Source organism: Siphateles boraxobius, unplaced genomic scaffold, assembly GCF_051911475.1.
Source record: "Siphateles boraxobius isolate OS27281-9 unplaced genomic scaffold, OSU_SipBor_1 9, whole genome shotgun sequence".
NCBI lineage: Eukaryota > Metazoa > Chordata > Actinopteri > Cypriniformes > Leuciscidae > Siphateles > Siphateles boraxobius.
The window spans coordinates 463,124-486,116 of NW_027509219.1; the positions used below are offsets into that span (position 1 = coordinate 463,124).

The following is a 22,993-nucleotide window of genomic DNA, read 5'->3' on the forward strand; positions in this document are numbered from 1 at the left end:
TAGTTCTAGAGACAATTCAATATAGCAACAACCCCCTGCTGCTACGGTTACGTTAAAGGGATAGTTCACCCACAAATGAAAATTCTGTCAGTATTTACTCTCCCTCATGTTGTTCAACCCCGTAAGACCTTCGTTCATCTTCAGAACACGAATTAAGATATTTTTGATTAAATCTGAGAGCTGGATCACTCCTCCATAAGCTTCTAAGGGATTGAAACTTGCCAGCCCCGAAAAGTTATTAAAGACATCGTTAAAATAGTCCAAGTGACTACAGAGGCTCAATCTTAAGTTTATCAAGCGACGAGAATACTTTTTGTGTGCAAAAACAAACAAAAATAACGACTTTATTTCAACTATTCATTTCCTTCTCTGTGGGCCTCTAGTCAGTTAACGTAGTGAGATTGCGTAGAGCTACGTCACACGTAGGCTCACTATTGGCCGACGCTGGTCATGTGTGTGATGCATGTGACGTACAACAACAGAAGCTGACGCTATTACTCTAGTGAACTGACTCGAGGCCCACAGAGGAGGAAATGAATAGTTGAAATAAAGTCGTTATTTTTGTTTTTTTTGCGCACAAAAAGTATTCTCGTTGCTTGAAGACGAACGAAGGTCTTACGGCGTGGAACAACATGAGGGAGAGTAATAACTGACAGAATTTTCATTTTTGGGTGAACTATCCCTTTAATGAAAACATATATGCTTCTTTTACTAAAGAGGTAAATATACGCTGCGTATCACGTACTACCACTGGATTCATGTCCATTTCAATCTGTTGTTCTGGTTTTATTTGTAATCTCCACTCATACTGGCTCCTCACCTGATCTGCACAGGTGCGTTCAGTCTCATGCTGTATGTTAACACGTTGTTGCTGTGTGTTTTTCAGTGAACTTAATGTTTCCTAATGAACCGAGACTGCAACATGAATACTTTCGGTCTCTTTATAAAGTGGGAAAGAAACTGAAATATGGTGATCGTGTCCATGAAGGAATTAGAAGATCGGACGGCCAGAAAGTATGTTGCTCTTTCTCCATAACCAAACGTTTTGTCTCTTGTTTCCTTCTGTGAACTTTGAGTCTTGCCATAAACAAGAGTTGACAGTTCTGATCAAAAAGTTTTAGAAAAATGTTAAGAATGTAGTTGATCATGTACAAGTTTAACTTATGTTTGCAAAATTTGTCTTTATTTTTTAGGTTGCCATCAAATTTATTGAGAGACGCACATTTTGGGGAAAATTGAAAATGGTAAGTTGACAAGACTTTATTCTTCATTAAATTTTTTAGTAAGAATTGGTTTGTTAAACTCGGTATGTAGATAGTATGAGATATAACTGAATTACACAACCAAAGCTTAGAAGCATCGGTTATAAAGGTCATGTAAAGTTTTTTTTTTTTCACATTAGCTGGGTTTCCATCCATACGTGAAGCAAATCTTTTTCAACTAAAAAACAAAAATCAAATGTGAATTAGGTGCGTTTCCATCAGGTTGTTTGAGCGGACGGCGTGGTATTGGTAACCTAGTAACTAGTAAATGAAACACCATCAGCGGAAACAATAGTGATGTGTGTCGTTCGACTTAATGAGCGAATGCTTTAAGCGAACGGTGAGAGTCGGTTCACGTCTGAGAGCCGGTTTCCCTTTTTGTATTTTTGTATGTTAATACAAGTAAGGATAATATGATTATCCTTTCGCTACACTGCTCAGCCACGTGACAAGTAGTCACTAGATTAATGTTATTTTGATGTGTTTTTATCCTTAACTTTAGGTCAGTAATTTAAGATCAGTAACACAAGCAAACGAAGTAGCATTTGAATGCATTTTAATAACAGACAACATAAAGGCAGAACGTAGAATTTGTAAGGTGAAACTGTCATATCGAGCAGGGGCGACCTTTAACAACCTTATAAATGGTTTCTGTTTTAAGTGTGATGTGCTTAGAATGGATTTATTTTGAAAAGTTCAATTTAAATTAATTTGGCAAATGCGTTTCCATCTCCCATTATTCGCATTAATCCTTTTTCGCACAAGTCAAAAAACAACTCAAGCGAGTGTGAAAACCTTTTTGCGACATAAGGGATTTTTTTCTCATTTGCCGTTTCCATCACTTGTTTCTGATGCGATACTTAAAAATGTGCATAAAAACAGGGTGATGGAAACATAGCTAATGTTTTCATTTTCATTTCCCTCACTCTTTAATTAGGAGATTTGAAATTAGCGAATGTTTTGTCAATCTCTTTTCTTTAGCCTGAGTTTGTCGAAGAGGGGGCTACATTGCTGAAATTGCAAAAGCCTCCAATTCGCAACTATATCATACGGTTATATAACCGTTTCATCATGGAAGACCAATACATCCTGATAATGGAACATCTTCCTGCCTTTGTGACCTTGAGTGAGTTCACCAGAAGAAACAGAACGTGTCTGACTGAAGAGACAGTGAAACGCATCATGTGGCAAATCGTTCTTGCAATGCGTCACTCCATGAATCATGATGTTTTTTACCCAGTAAACGAGGATTCGGTACTGATCAACCCAAAAACCCTGAGGATAAAATTAGTAGACTTTGACGAATTTCACTTTGAAAGTGAGTTGGCTTTTTATTCACAGATCACTGATGACTGGTGATGTTTTACTAAACACTGGAAATGTATTGCTTACAGGAAGTGAAAAATGGCCTTGTGAAAAGACAAAAGCTGAATTCTTCTTTAGATACATACTGGATTATCTCACCAATAATATAAGATATTCGACTGGGCAAAAAGTATTCCTGTCCAAAGGTAAGAACGATAACAAGAACTAAGTGGAAATAACATTGCTTGAAAAATATAAAGCTCTGACAGTAAAATGATAAGTGTCAAACTTTGATGACGAATGAGCAAAGTGTGAAACACGGGACTGATAATGATTGTTAGCAGTGATTAAATGTTCATAGTAACAGCAACAAATGCTTTGTATTTCATGGTAACAAGAAAGATCAAAAGTGATTAATCTGCTCTCTTCTGAAAACTTTCACAGAATTCCGGGAGCTTCGTCAGCATCTTCGTTGGCAGCTTGAGGGAATGAGGCTACTTTACAACTTACACCTTTACAACTTAGAGAACATGTTACATCATCCCTGGTTTACAGATACCAAAGAATGAAGAAGAAAGAAGCCAAAAAAGTAAGAAAAATAGATGTTTTTTAATTTAAAAAGACATTATTTGAGATAGAACAGACTCAGACCTGCCAACCTGTACGCATTTTGACCTCAAAGTACGATTTGTCACTCTAAAGTACGCAAAAACCTGGTGCGCGCGCTGTACTCAAATCAAGCAACAGTAGAAGAAGAAGAGTTCGACCGATCATAGCGCTGGTTCATTCCCCTAATATCAAGTGAGGATGATTGACAAATGCGTAAGGCTTATGATTAAAAAAGAGACTGTACATTTTTTAAGCGAGGACAATAAAGTAGTCTCGGTACTTCTGACTCCTTACGGTAAACAGGCTAGGGGAGATGTGGAAAGTTGAAATATTGAATTGAGTTAACTTAATCCTCTGCGTGATCGCATGGATTAACTTTATATTGTTCAGAGTGAGCGTATTTTTAATCTAAATAAACTTGAAATCGCTATGGCTTTATGAAAGTGCTCTTGTGGATGACTGATAACTGCGAGTCTGGAGAAACAAGGATTTATTTATTCATTCGTAGAGTTGAGAAATGTAGCATGAATGTGTAATGTTATTGTGTTAATAATAACTATAGTACCTAATTATGTTACATATTCATTTAGTATGAAAACTAGCGTGTTAATTACTTATGGATTTAAAAGTACCATTGTCTCATTGCTGCACGAGCTGTCTCTCACAAACGCGCGCACACAGAGAGAGAAGACGGGCTAAGTCTAAATTTTGTTCTTGTTTTTTTCTGTCAAAATATCAGAAAGCATTTTGTATTATCCATCTGTGTTTTTAAAAATCGTTAAAATACCCTTAACAAAGCCCCTAATTATATAGGCCTACTTGATATTCTTTTTAGAATAATTGATTCGTTTTGCTATTATTTGCAATTTCAAAAAACGTTAGACGTCAAAACTAGAATTATGAAGATAAGCATGTGTTTGTCTATCTCTTGCATTCTCAAAATTGTGAGAATATATGACCCCACCCAAACCCTGTGTCCCGTCCCACTGATAGTACTCAAAAAAAATTCAAGGTTGGCAGGTCTGCAGACTAATAAATAACTAGATTCGTTTAATAGATGAAATTACTCACACACAATAGCCAGTTCTTCAGTCAAGCAGTTTTAATGATTCTAAATATTTTGAACATTATTTAATTGTGTTACTGTGGCAAGCAGGAAGAGGCCAAGATGAGAACCAGTCTCGAGTGTCTCACGGAGGAGCAACGGGAGCATTAAAGGAGGAGCGACGACAGTGAAGAACAGGAGAGGACCAGGCCTGGACATTTACATTACATTTAATCATTTAGCAGACGCTTTATGGTTGACACCCAGCTGAATGGAGAAGTTGTGGTGAAGTGCTGGGTTGCCGGAGGGACGGGCAAGTGCCGGCCGTGAGGGAGCAGAGGAGTCTCCACCATTCACCGTGGGCCGGAGCCTGCTGCCGTCCGCCTTGATGGGGAGGAGCAGTGAATGAGGAACTCCTTCCGTCTCCTTTTTCTTGCCTCGTCAGTCCTTACCCCCAGGTGCCGCGGCCAGGGGGAGTAGAGCGCAGTCTCGTGAGTGAGCACCTCCTGGCCTGCGAGGGGCGCTGGGGGTCTGTGGCAGGCAGGACGAGGCCGAGAGTCGTAATTGATAATGAGCACCACCTGTGCGCTTCAGTGTCTCACGGAGGCTCTGGGAGCATAGAAGGAGCGACCACAGTGAAGGGCGAGAGAGGACCAGGCCTGGATAGGCTTGCCTTTTCCCATCGTGCATCCTGGCGCCATGTAGTCCTCAGATAATACAGTGATAATTCATCCTAAGCTACTTGTATTTCTTTTTAAGTGTGCTAATGATTTTTTACATACGTTTTACTTTCTTAGGTGGGGAGAGTGCTCCCATCTGCAGATTGAAGTGACGCCACACTATCGATCACTCCATCCATCACTTTCTTCTCAGCTTCTTTTCCTACCAGCAGGTTGAAATGCTGGTCGCTGGTGATGACACGGGCTAGCAATGGAATGCGACGCCTCACCTTCTCCTTCCTCTCCAGGGCTGGACTCATTAGAACGTTAGCCAGAATCCCGGGGATTACACCGGCTACCACCAGGTAATTTTTGGGAGCCACTCTATTACAGGTGGGGCAAGGTATTTGAGTGGTGGAGGGAGTGGCTAATGTCGTGTCAGTAGGTTGAGTGATGGATGGTGTGGCTGAAGGAGTGCCGGGAGAGATGGATGGTGGACACCCGCCACTCCATCCATCACTCCCGACACTCCATCCATCACACCATCCAGCGCTCCCGCCACTCCATCCATCACTCCCCACACTCAGTCCAGCACTCATGCCACTCCATCCATAATTCCATCTATCACACAATCCAGCACTCCGCCACTCCATCCAGCACTCCATCCATCACTACAGCCACTCCATCCATCACTCCCACCACTCTTTCAGCCACACCATCATCACTCCCGCCACTGCATCCATCACTCCTGCCACTCCATCCATCCCTCCTGCCACTCCATCACTCCATCCAGCACTCCCGCCACTCCATCCATCACTACAGCCACTTCATCCATCACTACAGCCACTCCATCCATCACTCCATCCAGCACTCCCGCCACTCCATCCATCACTACAGCCACTCCATCCAGCACTCCCGCCACTCCATCCATCGCTACAGCCACTCCATCGATCCCTTTATCCATCTCTCCCGGCACTCCTTCAGCCACACCATCCATCACTCAACCTACTGACACGACATCAGCCACTCCCTCCACCACTCAAACACCTTGCCCCATCTGTAATAGAGTGGCTCCCAAAAATTACCTGGTGGTAGCTGGTGTAATCCCCGGGATTATGGCTAACGTTCTAATGAGTCCAGCCCTGGAGAGGAAGGAGAAGGTGAGGCGTAGCATTCCATTGCCAGCCCGTGTCATCACCAGCGACCAGTATTTCAACCTGCTAGTAGAAAAAGAAGCTGAGGAGAAAGAAAAGGAAGATTAGAAGAGAAAGTGCAAGGAAGAGTGGCAAAAAAGGAGGAAGAAAAAAAAACAAGACAGGAGGCTAAAAGGCAAAAAAAAAGCAGCCACCTCCTCCGAATGAAGAGGATGGAGAACACTGCGCTCCCTGCAGAAGAGCGATCCCACCCAGCTCAGGAGATGAGGCCATTGACGAATGGGTCCAATGTGATCTGTGCCATTTGTGGTTCCACTTGGACTGCGCAGGGATCGAGGAAGTGCCAGACACTGACTGGCTTTGCCATAAATGTTGTCTGTCCACATAACACACGTTACACACACACACAATGTAAATAGTGCAAACAGAAAATGTTAACAGGTTAATGTTTAGTTCTGGTATTTTTTTATTCCGTTTAATGTTAAATTTAAATAGCTTAAAGGCACACACACATCCTGATCATTTATGTTTTTAAGTTTTTACATTGTATAATCATAATGGTTCATGCTTAACACAAATGCCATAATTAATATCACGACACAATCATGCCGACACATACATGACACATCGCATGGTCCTCTAGCTTATTAAAGCAGCAATTAACTTACATTTTAACCAAATAAAAAGGTACTTCTTATTCATTTAAATTATGTTTTCTTTGGTTATAATTCATCAGGTAAATTTCCATTTTCGCCTGCGCACTGTACGGAACACCGTTAACCCTTATCATCTTCCGTACACAGGCAGAAGTTTTCCCCACTTTTCTCAAATACTATTGGTCCAAAAGACATCAGAATGTGGATCGTACAATGGGTATCCCCGTAGGGAATGATCACGCAAACATGCTTGTCTGACTCTCAGCAGCGGAGGAGTGGTTGCTGGCGTACGGTGAAGGGCAAAAAATTTATGGAACAGGATTAGTCTACGTTAACGTCAGGGTAACTATAGCTCTTGTTTATTAAAGTCTGGGGTTTTAACTAGATAACAGTTTTTGATAGTTAATTTTTTGCTGTTAATTTGTCAATGGCTAATTGGAAGTAAGCCAATTTATTTCACCTAAAAGAATGGGTGACGTCACTTGAGTGATTTTCAGAGCGACAGAAAAAAACCTCTACATCAAAAGGTGAATTCTCATTAAATAATGACAATTTCATATGCTTTTATTTCACAATATATTAATAAATTATCTTTTTTATATAGTTGTCACAGATCAGAAGGACACAACAAGGTAAAGTTGAACAAGATTTTATTAATTTGCACTCAGGAACAGTCACGGCAGGTAAGTTAAAGTGATGAAGTGGAACAGGATGAATGAGTATAACCGGGTCTCTTATCTGTCACAGGATGAAGTGGCGGTGAACTGAGCAGATGATGGCAGACAGGTTTACAGACAGATGGACCGGAGACCGCTTGAATGGGAGAGCAGGTATGTACACGAAGCAGGTAAGATTGATTGTAGACTTGGAGATTGTCTTTAATGTTGATAGTCAGGAAGTCGATGGCGTATCGACGAGACCAGACAGTGAACTGAGGGAACTGGTATTTAAGGTGTGGGTGAGTGAGTACAGATTGCCAGCAGGTGATGAAGTCAAGTGCAGATGATTAGTATTCACGGGATGCGGAACGAGTGGGCGGAGTGGTGGTCTGGTGCTGACGATTGTGTATGCGTGACAGTACCCCCCCTCCACGGCCAGCTCCTGAGGGCGGAAAAGACAGACGACGGGGGCGACCTCGACCTCTTGGTGCTGGACGACTGGGATGAGCAGTGTGAAAGTTTTGAAGGAGTGTGGGATCCAGAATGGCATCACGGTGGACCCAACATCTTTCCTCAGGACCAAAACCTTCCCAGTCTACGAGGTACTCCAGTTGGCCGCCCAGCTACAGGAGGAGGAGGTACGTCATCAGCACCAGACCCTGTGGAGGAAGGAGTCAGAGGATTAGTGTAGGGTTTAAGCAGGGATAAGTGGAATGAAGGTGAGATGCGATAGTGTGAGGGTAGTGACAGCCGGTAGGTGACTTGGTTGATTTGCCTCTGTATGGCGAATGGACTGATGTACCTGGGACTCAGCTTGCGGCAGGGCTGTCGGAGACAGATGCCCCTGGTAGAGAGCCAGACCATTTGCCCGGGTTGGTATAAAGGGGTTGTTGATCTTCTTGCGTTGGCCTGGCTCTTGTGTCTCCGAACAGCTCGCTGCAGATGAATGTGTGCTGAGTCCCAGACCCTCTCGCTCTCCTGGAACCAATGATGGACTGCTGGAACTTCGGACGGCTCTCCTGACCAGGGAAACAGGGGCGGCTGGAAGCCGAGTATACACTGGAAGGGTGTGAGGCCCGTTGTGGATTGCTGAAGAGAGTTCTGGGCATACTCGGCCCAGGGTAGGTAGCGGCTCCAGCAGTCCTGATTGAAGAATGTTTTCCATACCCTGGAGATGAATTGTGGACCACGATCTGATAATATGTCCTCAGGTATGCCGAAATGTCTGAATATTCGGGTGAATAGTGTTTCAGCAGTCTCGAAGGCTGTGGGTAAACCAGGCAGAGGGATCCGTTTGCATGCTTTTGAAAAACGGTCGAGGACAACCAGAACACAGGTGTGTGAGACAGAGGAAGGGAGATCGGTGATGAAATCCACCCCAAGGTGGGACCAAGGTCTTGTGGGTACTGGAAGAGGTACCAGTTTACCTTCCGGAAGGCGTCGGGGAACTTTGGCCATGGCACAGACTGAGCAGCTTTTCACATATCGGGAGACATCCTGAGTCATATTGGGCCACCAGTAGCGTTGTTGAATGAGCGAGAGGGTTTGTTGGCTGCCTCGGTGTCCAGAGCGCAGAGATGTGTGTACTGAGTCCATGAGGGACAGACGTAGACGTGATGGAACATAGGTCCGTACCTCAGGACCTCCCGGCGGAGCAGGTTCAGATCAAGTAGCATCGGCAATATGATCATCTAGACTCCACTGGATCGGGCTGACAATCAAGGCTGGAGGGAGGATGGATTCCGGGTTGGTGGTGATGGTGTAAGGTTGATACAGACGTGAAAGGGAAACGGCTTTGACATTTTTGTCTTTGGGACGATACGTTACTCTGAAATTGAATCATGTGGAAAAAGAGCGACTAGCGGGCTTGTCGGGTGTTGAGTCTTTTGGCATCTCGAAGGTATTCCTGGTTACGGTGATCCGTGATGACATCAAAGCGGTGTTTAGCTCCCTCCAGCCAGTGTCTCCACTCTTCAAGAGCAAGTTTAATTGCCAGCAGTTCCCGGTTACCGATGTCACAATTCTGCTCTGCCGGGGACAGTTTCTTGGAGAAGAAGGGACATGGATGGAGTCTGGTAGGCTTCCTCTGCCGCTGCAAAAGAACCGCTCCTACTCCGGTGGTTGAAGTGTCAACCTCGACAAGAAAAGGAAGATCTGGGTTTGGATGGACGAGAGTAGGAGCGGAGCTGAAGCATGCTTCAAGCTTCTCAAAGGCATTGATGGCTTCGGTGGTCCAGGACAGAGACTCGGCCCCTTTACCCAACAGTGAGGTGATGGGTGCACTGATTTGGCTGAATCCTTTGATGAACCTTCGGTAGAAGTTTGCGAAGCACAGGAATCGTTGAAGTTCCTTGTCGTTGGTGGGTAATTGCCAGTTGGAAACTGCTTTCATCTTCCTCTGGTCCATGGTAATTCCATGAGGAGTGATCACATAACCCAGGAACTGGATAGACTTTTGATGAAACTCACATTTTTCCAATTTTAGGGAAAGTTGATGATCGCGGAGACGTTCCCCATTGACATATCTCACCCGATGACCAGCAGATGTGAGACGAGTGGAGTTCCAGCCACGGGCGTCCCAGGATGATATCCGTTGTAGAGCCCTCCAGCACCAGAAAAGACGGTTCCTCTTTGTGAAGACAGACGATTTTCAGTGTGATGATGGGACTGCTGTGCCGGATTTGCCCACGACCGAGCGGTTTTCCCAGGGTGGAGTGTATATGTATGAATTATATGAATTTATATGAATATGAATTTATATTAATTTTTGAGGAGTGGTTCTTTTACGGGCTTGGAGTTTCTGTAGAGTGGCAAGTGAGATGAAATTGCCACCGGAACCGGAGCGCTTTCGCTGAAAGAGATTGTTGATAGTAAGATATCTGAACTGGAGTGTATTTCATATGGGAAATGGGAGACGGAAGTTGTACTGTACTCACCGGCGGTCGTGGGGGATGGACTGGACAGGTGATGAGAAGATGACCAGTTGTACCACAGTATAGACAGAGATTGTTAATACGGCGTTGTCGTTCGATTGCTGATAGGTGGGTAGTACTCAAATCCATTGGTTCTGGTGCTGAAGGGCAGGCAGAGAGTGAAGGACGAGGAGGAGGCAGTGCAGGGCTATCGAGCTGGCAAGCGGTGCGACGTTGGTCTACTCGAATGAAACATTGGATTAAACTTTCTAGGCCAATGACGTCATCGTAAATGGCGAGCTGTAAGCGGATCTCATGGTTCAAACCTTGACGAAAGGCAGTGATGAGCGCCAATTCATTCCATCCGCTGGAAGCTGCCAGAGTGCGGAACTGCAATGCATATGTAGATACAGAAGATTGCCCTTGACGTAAACGTAATAATTGGTCATGAATAGACAGTGAGTTGGAGGCTTTTGAAAACACTTCACGGAAATGGCCTATGAAGTTAACGAGGGATTGAGTGACAGTACCATTCACATCCCATAAAGCCTGAGCCCATAAAAGGGCTCGTCCAGTGAGTAGAGAAATGATAAAGGCAACCGTAGCTCTTTCTGAAGGGAACTGTGAAGCGTGCATCTCCATATACAGCTCGTACTGCAAGAGAAAATGCTGCACTCCCCCTCCTCGCTTGAGTAGGGTGCTGGTCGGGCCATAGGACTGACAGAGGCAGATGTAGAAGGACTGATGGCGGGTGTTGGAATAGCGTGCAAGACATCAGCGACGGTGACCGGGGGTGAAGCTTCCTCTTCGCCGTGATCTGTGGGTTCGTGCATGTTGGTCTGGTCTTCTGTCACAGATCAGAAGGACAAACAGGTAAAGTTGAACAGGATTTTATTAATTTGGGGGCACTCATGGCCTAATGGTGACAGAGTTGGACTGGTGACCAAAAGGTTGCTGGTTCGATTCCAGTACCAGCAGGAATATGACTGAGGTGTCCTTGAGCAAGGCACCTAACCCCCAATCGCTCCCCGGGCGCCACTCAAGGCTGCCCGCTGCTCCGGGTGTGTGTATCCACTTTTGCAGTGTTTGTGTGTTCACTACTCACTACTCTGCTCCTAATGTATGTGCACTTACTTGGATGGGTTAAATGCAGAGGTCAAATTCCAAGTATTGGTTACCATACTTGGCCATCATGTGTCACTTTCACTTTTCACTTTCACTTAATTTGCACTCAGGAACAGTCACGGCAAGTAAGTTGTGATGAAGATATAAATGGAAGTGGAACAGGATGAATGAGTATAACCGGGTCTCTTATCTGTCACAGGATTAAGTGGCGGTGAACTGAGCAGATGATGGCAGACAGGTTTACAGACAGATGGACCAGAGACCGCTTGAATGGGAGAGCAGGTATGTACACGAAGCAGGTAAGGTTGATTGTAGACTTGGAGATCGTCTTTAATGTTGATGGTCAGGAAGTCGATGGCGTATCGACAAAACCAGACAGTGAACTGAGGGAACTGGTGGTGTATTTAAGGTGTGGGTGAATGAGTGCAGATTGCCGGCCGGTGATGAAGTCAAGTGCAGATGATTAGTATTCAGGAATGTGGAACGAGTGGGCGGAGTGTGGAGGTCTGGTGCTGATGATTGTGTGTCCGTGACAATGGTCTATATTCTGTATATTATTATTTCTATTTTCTGCATTTCACCTCTGCTCTAGGTTGGTAACTTGTAATAAACTCTGTTCTATTGTAAATCCTATGTAATATTGTTGGCTCTGTGACAAATTGCATGTTATCTTTGTAGATCATTTCATGCGGATGGCCGGCTGCACCTGCTGTCCCAGAAAATCTCCAAGACTATCCGTAAGCAAAACCTCAAACATACAGTGCACTACTGTTCAAAAGTTTGGGGTCTGTAACATTTGTTTTTGAAAGAAGTCTCGTCATTAACCCCAGGTTGTTTAAGTGTAATTGTCCTCGAAAAGCCTGTAGGGGAAATAAGCAGCTAAATAATAGGCGACAAATATAATGTTATAATGGTCGGAGTTATAATAATTAATTTAACTATTATGATAACAGGATATCATGGTCGTTGATATATTTTATTTTATTTCTCTAGGTCTGTTTTGAGTTATGTTGGTCAATGAGACAGACACCATACTGTTCCACTTAAAGGTATTTATTTATTTGGATGTATTTATGTTTTACTTATAAATGCTGAATGTGGTTCGGGGGAAAATCAGTCAACCACACCAAGAGTTATAAGCACTTGAATATGTAACTTTACCACTAGGTGGCGCTGGTTCAAAAGTTCTCAGGCTCATTCAGGGTATGATGACCCTGAAAATTAGGGAAAATTAAGGCCCTGAAAATTAAGGAAACCCTGAAAATTAAGGAAAATTAGTTTGCGCGGTATTCGAAAACGGTTTGACGAATCGACATGAATTCCATAACTATTTGTCAGCATGGTCTGAAGATGATCTGGATCAATTTTCCTCGAGTTACTCGATTACAAAAATTCCTCGAGGCAAAAACTCTGCCTCGAAGCCTCGTTAAATTCCTGTGACGCGCACTATACGCACGGCGAAGGGATTAGATTGTTTCACACGGACCTGTTCAGGAAGCATATATTTTGAATTTAGTTGGCGCGATGGCGGAGAATAAATATGTAAATAAACAGCAGAAATTGTCTAAAGTGTGGGATCATTACACACTTAATTCACTTAATACACTTAACTCGCTGAAACAAGGTAACGTAGTCTAAGCCTATTGATGTTCGTTGATTTTAATCCCATACTGTATTTGTAGCGATGTTGTGATGCGGTTTGACTAGATATGATTTTTAGCTTTGATGACATTTTTAATTAGTAAACGTAACTATCACGTTCAATTGCAAGAGAGTATAGCCTAAAAAAAGAACCCCTTCACACACACACACACACACACACACACACGCACACGCACACGCACACACACACACACACACACACACACACACACACACACACACACACACACACACACACACACACGCCAGTCAAACCAATTGCATCAATGCATCACATATGCTTAAACTTTTATGTAGCCACGCAACAATAATTTCAGCATGCATTCACTGTACACACCGGGACGTGATGGAGGAACAAATATTGTATTGCAGTCTTTGCGAGACCTTGTTTGTATTTCACGTCTGCCAAATAGTTACAGACAACAACAAAAAAATAAAGTCCTGCCTGTTGGTTTTTAATAAAGATTCGGAGTAACGTTATTCATTTTTCAGTTAAAACGCACGGGAAAAAAAGTGCGTCAGCTTTTACTGCGTGTTCAACAACAAGTCACATAACAGCTCTTCTTCAGCGTTAAACTACCAGAATACACAAATATGCTTAGATGCTTAGAGTGGTTATATTATAATATCTTAAAGGAAAATTCACATATGAGATAGCTTTATAACTTGCATACTATATAACTTATAGTATATAACTTATAACAGCTTTAACTGAAATAGACACAAGATTAATATAACTATTCTGTTAATAAAACACACACACACAAAAATATCCGATTACTCGATTAATCGATCGATTAAGTGCTAGATTAATCGATTACAAAAAGAATCGATAGCTGCAGCCCTATAAACGTATTAAAACATTTTTTAAATGCTCCTGGTTGTTATTACCATAAGAAGTTTATGCATGAGGAAGTTTTGAGCAAAACTAAATAATTATTAAAATAACGCAAAGCATCATTGTCAAATGAGGTCACGTAGCCTACTGCAGCTTAGCTAGTGTAGACGCTGTGCGTTGTCAGCCTGTGGACCGTTTTATTTATGCGCAAGGCCGGCGCGTCTATATAGGCGAACCAGGCAATTACTTGAGCGGCACTTTTGTAAGGGCGGCAAAATGTGTGCCAATGGGGAATGAACAATTCACAAAATAGGCTATGCCTAGCTAATAAGGAGAGCTAAGTTATTGTTAGAATACAGCTGGATTTTCGAGGTTAGCACGCTGTCAATATCAATATCGATGCAAGCACATTTTTTTTAAATGTGCTGCGTGGTAATGTCAGTGATAGCCTTGCGTTAGGCTATGTCAACTAGAGATGCGAGTTGGCGGTTATAGCCGTGATTAATTTTTTTTAATTAAATTCGGGCGGGTAGCGGGCGGTTTGTAGTCTCGCGGCTGTCATCAGCAGCGCCTTGTATCAGCGGATGGCAGGTGGGAAAATTGGTCAAAAACGTTGGTGCGGATCGATGGCGGACGGATGATGAGTTTTGTGATGCGGTTGCGGATGAAATAATAGCCCATCCGCGCATCTCTAATGTCAACCCTTAAAGGGATACTCCACCGTGTTTTCAAGTTGATACATACCTCTCTCGTCACAAAATAAAACGTTGCGCTTTTCTAAGCGTGTAAAATGGATAACTATATTGTATGGCGGAATACCATAGCAAGTGCTTGGGAGCACTTCGACTTGACGCAGTAATATCATCACTCGGGGGCCGGTGAGAGGATTTTTCACGAGTGATGATATTACTGCGTCAAGTCGAAGTGCTCCCAAGCACTTGCTATGGTATTCCGCCATACAATATAGTTATCCATTTTACACGCTTAGAAAAGCACAACGTTTTATTTTGTGTCACAGTCCTAGGTCGAGTTACACTACTCGAGTAACTGTATTTAAATATGGGAAAACGTGGAGGTGTTTGGTCGCTTCTCTGCTTGGCCCCTATTGAAGGAACTGGGCTAAGCTAAGTGCTAACAAAGTTTCGCCGCAAGAAAGAGCGATTTAGTGCACGCACTGAGACGAGAGGTATGTATCAACTTGTCTTAGTTAAGGGAATAACATAGTTTAATATGAAAACACGGTGGAGTATCCCTTTAAGCCCAATTTAGACTTCTACATCAAACTCACGCCGTAGGCGGTGTGTAGCGCGGCCCCTTCAGCGTACCTTGACGTGCACCTCTCCAAAAATGTAAAAAACGTGTCAATTATACATGGACGCAAACGCTGTGATTGGTCTGCTAGGACTCCTCCCTCGGGTTTCACATTCTCCCTCTGCATGTGTAATTGCGCGTCAAAGCGGACAATGACGCAGAAGTATAAATGAAAACCAATGCGTAGCGTATAGGCTCCGGCGTAGGTCCGACGCAGAAGTATAAATCAGCCTTTACATATGATTTTATGAAAATGATCAATAATTTCGTTTTGGCTCATTGTTTATATGTGGCAGACATGATAATCAACGAACCTTAATTACAAAGTAAAGTATATTCAGCTGATTATGTCTAAATGTTGTGACGGCCATGCATAGTTGGGTGTTGCTGTGTGGTTTTGGGCAGTTCACTGTTTCCCTTTTGTCTTTGAAGGTATCAGCGCCAGATTGGGAGCACCTGCGCTAGATGCTGTGGGAAGATAAATACTCCGGCCTTTTGAATCTCTCGCTCTCTCTGACCTGGTCTCACTCCTGCCAGCAGCACATCTTTGTTTTGTTGTTGATTATATTATGTTCTGTTACCTTTATTTTTCAACACTCAACTTTGCAACAGTCACTCATCCACATTTGCATCACTGAAGTCACTGACCAACACGAGCTACTTGTTGTTACTTATTAGTTTTATTGTTTAAGTTATTACAATAAATGTTTACTTTTGGCAATCTTTCGCGTCCTCTTTGAATTTGTCATGGCCTTTGAGCCGGGTTATGACAATGTAATATTAGAACTCTTATACATGTTTTTAATAAACATTCCCACTTTAACATTTATGATGTTTATTTGTGAAAGATTATGATAATTTAGTAATTTTTATTAAGATTGAGTCAGTGTTGAGATCTCTAAGTTCTTGAAATAAAAGATCATGCTTGATTAGATTCACTTTTTATTAGTTTATTATTTGTTTGATATTATGTATAATTGTTTTATGCATGTTTTTAATCTATATTACAGTTTTCCTGAATTGCTAAAACACATTTCTTGGAACCATCACCAACTTTCTCGGAACCTTAAACACAAAACCACATCTTCAAACTACTTTCAGAGAACATCTGACTCTTCAGTCAAAATCAAAAAAATTACTCAAAACTATTTTATCTCTGCTCAAAATCAAACAATGCTTTCAGATCATACACACACACAGCTCAATATTATAAACACTACAGATCATTCATTAGACACTACATCAACAAATGGAGAACACAGAATCCAAAGTATGCAGTTACAGAAAAAAAGTATTGTAACAAAGTAAATAGATTTTGCAGTTTAATGTAAAAAACAGTAGTAAGGTGAATAAATTGTACACTGTATGCACTGCAAGCATAGTATTGTATTGAATATTGTATAGTACGTAATAAATGTCTGTATATTCAGCACTTGCATAGTGTAAAAATACTGTCGTCCAACTCCAAAAGCCAAAAAAGTTACAGTAAAAAACTCTACTTGAAAAGCATGTTACACTCAGAATCAAAATCAAAGCATCGATCATGTTGGGTCCGGCCTGATGACTTTGTCTACATCACAGGCATTGACCTTTCTTTACAGTTTTTCACAATTGCTAAAACACATTTCTTAAAACCTTCACCCATTTTCTCACAACATTAAACACAAATCCAAATTTTCAAACTAAACTCACAGAATCATTGACTCTTCTCAAAAAGTCAAACAATTGCTGTACTCAAAATCAAATAATGCTTTCAGATAATACACACAAGAGTCAATAAAAAAATAATAATAATACATTTTGATTTGAAGTGTACACGTTTTTGCATTATTATTACTACAGTCAAACCCTGAATACAGAGAAAGCATTTTGTTACACTTAACATTAAAATTCAATAAAACATTTACAAAAATAAACAGCAAATCTTTTATCACAGCTTAATCCATCTGGATCTGATCTCATTTCAGTCTCCTGACTCAATTATGCTGTATGATAATAGCCCTACCAGTTCATTTGTGTATTATTGTGAATTTTAAAATTCAAAACAGAACATTGTTTGGTCAAAAGTGACCGAAGAGCACCATGACAGTATGGACTTTTTTGGACTTGTAACATTTGTTGAAAAAGTAAATTAATTATTTTAATTATGCTACATAAAACTTTCAGTAACAATATTTCATATTACAATAAATTGTAGTAGATTTTTTTAAGTTCTGCAAATATTTTAAACTGTAGATTCACAGGTCACAACAGTTTAAAATATGTGTGTAATATATATATATATATTTTCTCTCTTTTTTTCAGTTATTTCATCTGACTCCATAAATGAAAAGGTTTTAATGATATCTATGCATCATTAAGTGTGAGCGAATGTTTTACTATTCTTTTTAAACTCTTGAATGAAAATAATGTCAGTCAATTAGAATAATCAAATGTAATAATTTATTGTGTTAGGTAAATGTATCATGGCAATTTCATAATCAGTTAAAATATAATCAATACAATAACATCAAATTCTCTGGAATAAAGAGAAAAGATGTAAACCCGACATTAGGAAATACATGAAGCTGAGAGTTGCCTCACGGGCTGATCTGAGGTACAGAAAAGGCCCTGATTCTTTTGCTGCTTTCCATTATATAGCCAGAACCTCTTTCACATGGTAACATGTGCTAAACAATGGATATTTGCATTCGGAGGTCACACCTTTTGGTGGTACGAGACCATTTGTCTAGAGACCACATTCCTTTGTGTGTCTTTTATCCCTAAACTCTTAAAAACCTTATTACCTTTTGTTTTACTTATTTGGGAATGAGACATATGTACCAGTCGCACTGAGACATTTCAAATAATACCAAACATGTATAAAACTCGATGATAATCATTCACATTATATACCATTTAGATTCTTGTGTGAGTTTGGGTAATCTCTGCAAGAGTGAAGAATGAGGGGGAGAAATGTAGATTAGGATGAGGGAGGTGAGACCTTCATCTTGATAGTGCACGAGGGGGAGTTCAATATGTTAATTTCTCCACTCAAGGAGTGGTGGTTCCTCAATTCGTTTTCCAGTCTCACAATCACGACAGGATATCTATGTAATAGATGACAAGAAAGCCAGAGCATTCTTTTGGCGAAGTCTTCTTGTGTAACAGCCAGAGAAGACAGCCGTCCTCGACTTCGGTAAAATATGTTTCAGATGTTTATGTTGGAAGATGATAGAGTTAGTTTGTAATAGTTGGACAGTTTTAATATCTGCTTGTGCATTGCATTGGCAATCAAGGCATCATTTGTAAGTATAGTTGCTTTTTCTATGACAACGCCCATATTTTCATTTCAGGTAAATCATGATCCCCATAGCGGAGCTGCACTACTTTGTGGACACGCAACCTATGTATCGCATCCTAAAGCCATGGTGGGACGTGTTCACAGACTATTTATCGTTTGTAATGCTGATGATTGCAGTATTTGGGGGCACGCTTCAGCTCACACAGGAGAAGATGATCTGCCTGCCCTGCAAATGGGTAGTTAACAAGACATGTAGAACGCATTTTAATGCAACATTTTCTGTGCCCTTGACCCTTGAACCCCAAGGAATCCAGTACGACCTTGATCGACACCAGTACAATTATGTCAATGCTATGTGCTATGAAAACAATATTCACTGGTTTGCCAAGTATTTCCCATATTTGGTGCTGCTGCATACGCTCATCTTTCTGGCTTGCACAGGGTTCGTACACCTTTTCCAAGGTCAAATTCAAGCACTTTTCAAGCACTTTCAAGGTCCATTTTAAAGCCTTTTCCAGCACCTTACACCACCATAAATTACATACCAAATACATAGTCAAAACTATTATTTATTGTTTTTATCACATTAAAAGAGATAATGCTATGAACAGAAAAATTGTGTTTCGTAATAGCAGAACGATCAGATATTTAAGCAAATAAGTTTTATTTTTCAAAATGTATCACCGTCTAATTAGATAATGCCAATGAATAATACTTTTCATTATATTAATGTCCAAATATTGCTTCCCAGATAAGATGAATGTCAGGCTGTAAAACTGAAGAAATTTCAAGGGTTGAAGATATGTAGACAGGATTTGAACAGTAATATTTTACAGGCCTTGGTTTTGGGACACATTCTTGATATAGACAAGGTTTTAAAAAAACAAATTGAGACCTGACCTGTAATTCCATTTTCCATTTCTGTTTAGCAATCAACGGTTGTTGATATGCACTGGGCTAAAGTTTGCAGATTTTAATTTACGGGTAGTTAACATTACAGTTACAAAAGCTGAGCCCGTACGGAAGTACAGGAGCCCAGAGGGGAGAGTCGGCGGATGTTAAAGAGATAACCGATTTTCATTCAAACAAATCAACGTAAACTACACATTCGAGTTAATCGATAAAAATGATTTATTGCCCAGCCCTATGCGACAGGGTCCAAATTTCACGGAAAGGAAACTGAGCCAGCAGAAAACGGCAACGTGCTTGTCTGTATTTATGTAAGCTTTACAGTTTTGCATCATGTCTTGCTTCTATTCGTATGACCATAAATTACGGAGTAACATGTCCCTCAGAAGAACAAATGTTTCCGTGATCGCGCCTCACGCACACAGGTTCTAGCATTGTTAAGTTGACATTGCAGCATGTTCATTATCCAAATAAAATAGTCAACCAAACATATATATATAAATTTAACCAAACCATGCCCATGCTACAGAGATGGCTCCTCATTTAGGAACTACTCCTCGGTTTGTCCGGGCTGGTTGGAAACACCCGGTTCTGTCACCCTTCTCTCATGCTGTTATTCACGTTTTTGCCTGCATCCTCATGGTGGCGTGAAAGATTGCAGTCATTCAAATGATGAAAAAGTTTTGCCGTAAACAATGTTTTTTGCGACACCACGATATATAAACAATAGAGAATAATATGAAACGATAGGCTTTTTATATCGTCCATCCGATATATATCGCACAGCCCTTCGCTCTACTGTCTCAGACGACGACATCACTTCCGGTCGGCCACCATAACTTCTGTAGGGTGCATTTCGCAACCTCACCACTAGATGCCGCTAAAAATCACCCACTGCACCTTTAAACTTCTGGTTGCATGAGCCTAAAGCCACTTTCGATAAAATACATGGAAAAGTTAATATCAGATCATTTTACAATACAGTATAGTAAGTACCAAATATTATTCGGATTTATGCAAAACAGAAATATGACAAATAGAATATCAGATCTCATATGGCCAAAAAAAAAATGCAAAAAAATGCACACAAAAAATTGCTTTTTTGCATAGTTGTGTTTGACACATGAATACTGTAACAATGTATCTTACAAGGTTAAACAACGTAACCTTGCTCTCTCTAAATGTGTCCAAACATTAAGTCCTCTAATTTGAAGGTATTGGACCTGGAAGGTCCTTGAATTTGAAGTTAACCAAGGTGTGGGAACCCTGCTTTTACAAAATGTTTTTTTTTATTGTAGAAATTACCTTCTACAATGATGTGACCCGATATGAGAATGATATGACCTTATTCAAAATATATACACTATATTTTTTTTCTTTTAGGTAAAAATGACGTGGGCATTTGATTTGATTATTATTATTTGCCTACCATTACCGGTTTGTCATTTTCACTCTGGTTCTTTCTGTTTCTCAGGTAAACTGTGAAGATTCCCATCACTTAGCTGCGGTACTTTGCTGACACACAACCCACTTATCGAATCCTGAAACCATTGTGGGACGTGTCGTGTTCCCGCACCACATCTCCATCATCATGCTGATGATCGCAGTGTTTGGTGGCACGCTGCAGGTCACACAGGACAAGTTGATTTGCCTGCCATGCAAATGGGTCACTAACAGGGCCTGCGAACAGCTCAACGTTAGCGTGCCGCTCAACCCGGAACCGAAGGGCATCCAGTATGACCTCGAACAGGCACCAGTACAACTATGTGGTTGCTGTATGTTACGAGAACGAGCTACATTGGTTCGCAAAGTACTTCCCGTATCTGGTGCTGCTGCACATCCTGATTTTTCTAGCATGTGGTAACTTCTGGTTTAAGTTTCCACGGACCAGTTCGAAGCTGAAGCTTTTCGTGTCCATTCTGTTGAAATGCTTCGACTCGCCATGGTCGACATTCGCGCTGTCTGAGATGGTGGTGAAGGAGAGTGACCAAAGCTGGCTGGGAAGATGAACTGCTCCATGGATAAGGACGCCTCCAGCGTGAGTGACCAGGATGTGGAAGCAAGCGTCCCGATGCTGAGGAGAACCAAGTCCCGGATCGAGCAGGGCATCAAGTACCGTTCAGAGACAGGGGTCTTGGATAAGAAGGAAGGGGAGCAGGCCAAGGCACTGTTTGAGAAGGTGTTAATAACCGGACCTTAACCTGACCTTTATTGAATAATCGGACCTATATCAGAGTATTACAAAATGACAGTTTAACAAATGTGATGAAGCCCTCTTTCTCTTTAAAGATGTGGGGCAGCAGAATCAGTGCTGCACGATAGTCAGAATCTATTGTAATAAATAAATAAATGACTCTTCAATAATTTAATATTACAAATTGCCTGTTTTCATATTAATTTATATGCTCCGTAAGTGGTTTCCTTTATTCATTGTTAGTAATATTTCTGCAATTAGCTAAAAACAAAGTAACTGGATATATTAACAAATGTTTCATAAAATGCATGAAATTGTTTACAGGCTGGTTTCAAGTGAATGCATGTTTTACCAATGATACAATTTCTGATGAATTGCAAACCCAAACAGAAAATTAAGATATAATTGACTAACTGTTTTCTGGTGATTCGGACAAATGTGCACAACAGCCATATATATATGTAAAAAAATCGATCCACTTTAGAAAATTTGGACTGAACCGCTTCATATTGATTAGTTTATGAACTCTTTACAAACTTTTTGAAGCAACAAAGTTGTAGTTGAGCATATTGTCCAGTGTTAATTTCGTTGACGAATAATTTGTCGTCAATATTTTTTCACCGACGAAAACGAGACGATAACTAAATAAAAAGTAGTTTTGAATAATAAAAACTATGACGAAAATCTATTGACATTTTCGTCAAAGAATAAAAACTAATCACTATCTAATGAAAATGTTAGATAGTGATGATTTGGGATTTACTGTAACATGCTGATCTACCCAGCGGGACACGAGTTGGCATGCGTTGCATGTCTCATAAAACGTTAAAAAATGTAAACATCTGGGAGAATGAGTAGAGCAGACATATAGATCTGAATAAGAGTGACAACGCAAAAAAGAGCTCTATTCGGTACGGTTTCTGTGTAGTTTCGGTTTTAGTTTAGTCGACTAAAACTAAAACAATTCAGATGACTACAATTAAATGGCATTTAGTCAAAAGACTAAAACTAAATCAAAATTTTCTGTCAAAATTAACACTGGTATTGTCAATGGAGGGACAGAAACCTCTCAGATTTCAAATTGAATTTAAAATATCTTCAGTCGTGTTTTCGAACATGAACAATAGTCTTACGGTTAGGAATAACGCGAGTAATTGATGACATTTTTTGTGAACTAAGCCTTTAAAGTGACAGCAGCCTAATAATCCACACCAATCACACCTGAATTTTTTTTTAAATTTATCCTTTTTCCTGTTGTAATGTTTTTTCCTATAGCTTATTACATTCTTTGTTCTTATTTGATTACCGTTTACTTTAAAAAAAATAAACTAGTTTATACAAAATACTAGTGTAATGTAGAGTAAAACATTCTCAAACTTATTACTCAAATTTATTTCCTACAAAAATAAC

The 22,993-nt window shown here is 40.9% G+C and overlaps 1 protein-coding gene and 1 long non-coding RNA gene across 3 annotated transcripts in view; one reads left to right on the forward strand and one right to left on the reverse strand.

Annotated features, from left to right (window-relative positions):
• phyhip (phytanoyl-CoA 2-hydroxylase interacting protein) overlaps positions 1-22,993 on the reverse strand; it is a 277,032-nt gene that overhangs the window by 248,676 nt on the left and 5,363 nt on the right. The window lies entirely within an intron of this gene.
• Positions 7,317-21,645, forward strand: LOC143732199 (uncharacterized). 2 transcript variants are annotated; one of them, XR_013201071.1, is made up of 5 exons: positions 7,317-7,520; positions 12,065-12,123; positions 12,380-12,435; positions 18,533-18,716; positions 20,864-21,645. It is a non-coding gene; the product is annotated as an uncharacterized LOC143732199 (long non-coding RNA). The 2 variants fall into 2 exon arrangements; XR_013201070.1 differs by lacking the exon at positions 7,317-7,520 and having other exon boundaries at positions 11,525-12,123.